General features: G+C 33.1%; 1 non-coding gene across 1 annotated transcript; it reads left to right on the plus strand.

The window, feature by feature from the left end:
• The first annotated feature begins 855 nt into the window (after positions 1-855).
• On the plus strand, positions 856-928 carry trnar-ccg (transfer RNA arginine (anticodon CCG)). Its single transcript has one exon. It is a non-coding gene; the product is annotated as a tRNA-Arg (tRNA).
• The last annotated feature ends 596 nt before the right edge of the window (positions 929-1,524 follow it).

Below are 1,524 nucleotides of genomic sequence, written 5' to 3' on the forward strand. Positions count from 1 at the left end.
TTGTTTTTAAATAATTATTATATACTGTACATACAGTAAGGGAGATATTGGCAAAAATTCACCTGTAGTAAGTAAGTCTTGTAACTACAAACGTACTACAACCTTTGGAACATTAACAAAAAAAAAAAAAAAAAAAACTTTTGGTGAATTATAGTAATTTTTTAAGAAAATAATTTGTTTGTACTGTACATGCAGTAAGGGAGATATTGTTAGTAGGGACATATTGGCTAAATATTTTGTGTCAGTTTGCCCACAAGACATTTACTGTGATGTTGGAAACATAATTTGTATTAATTATTGGACTTCGTTTTGTACTGAGAGGTATATTTCCAGACGGTCCCTAAAGCAAGCCTAGGCGAATATCCAGCGAATATCAATATCAAATATCAATACCTAAAACTAACTTTACCGCGCTCGATCTAGCAGTGACGTAGCACTGTTAAAACCATAGAAACGCATACCTCAGTGTCTGCATGTTTTTATTGGAAGTATGTTACATTTTCCCTGATATCTCGGCAGTTTATGTTATGTAGTTAATGTATGGCAAATTTTGTATTTGTTTAACTCTCGGATTTTGCTGTTAATGTAATACATACATACATACATACATACATATTTGACTGCTTGAAATGGTTCTAAGATATGTTATTTATTAAGGTAATGATAAACACAAGACAAGCAAAGGGGTGTTTTCAACTGACATGGTTCTCGCGATATCAGATGATCATCTCACAAAGCCAATGTCCACAGGAAAAAAAAAATACAAAATCTACTCTCCCAATAATATAGTTTTTTAAAAATAATAATACAGTTTTGTATATTCAAAATAGCATGTTTTCGTTTGTACATTATGTTGACCCAGTGGCCTAATGGATAAGGCATCAGCCTCCGGAGCTGGGGATTGTGGGTTCGAGTCCCATCTGGGTCGGATTGATAAGTAATGTTTTTTGCACCGTACATGCAAATAACAGAGATCCTAAATCATATAATGTTTCATTCATGACGGTAATCGGCTGTAGAATCCTTTCCGCTCATATTCTCGCATTGTCTATATTTTTTGCTTACTTAAGCCTCTCCCTTTTGAAATATTTTGACTGCTTTTGATATATTTTCATCCTCAAGACTCATACAAGCAAATTATATTAGTCGAGAGTTAATTAGGAAAACGTAAGTGAAAAGTTCACTGAAGGAATATATGTTTTTAATGGATAGGATGATTCCTAAACTAAATTGAATAAATGACATCATTCAGGATCTAACAGTCAGGCTCTCACAGCTAAGTTATTTCATACTGAAAGTTGATTCATGAGCATAATTTCACCCCACATAACACACCGTTTTGGGACATTATATAGGCTTTATTGTATTTAGGAATAAGTCATTTCTAAGAGATTGGTGGGAGAGATGTGGATCTTCAGTTTTAATTTAAAAGAGATTGAATGGTATTGAAATGTACAGTATGGTAATGTTTTTAATTGTAGGCCTTCTGGCACAACAATTCCTATATAGTGATCTGACCCAAAT

Source organism: Carassius gibelio, chromosome B6, assembly GCF_023724105.1.
Source record: "Carassius gibelio isolate Cgi1373 ecotype wild population from Czech Republic chromosome B6, carGib1.2-hapl.c, whole genome shotgun sequence".
NCBI lineage: Eukaryota > Metazoa > Chordata > Actinopteri > Cypriniformes > Cyprinidae > Carassius > Carassius gibelio.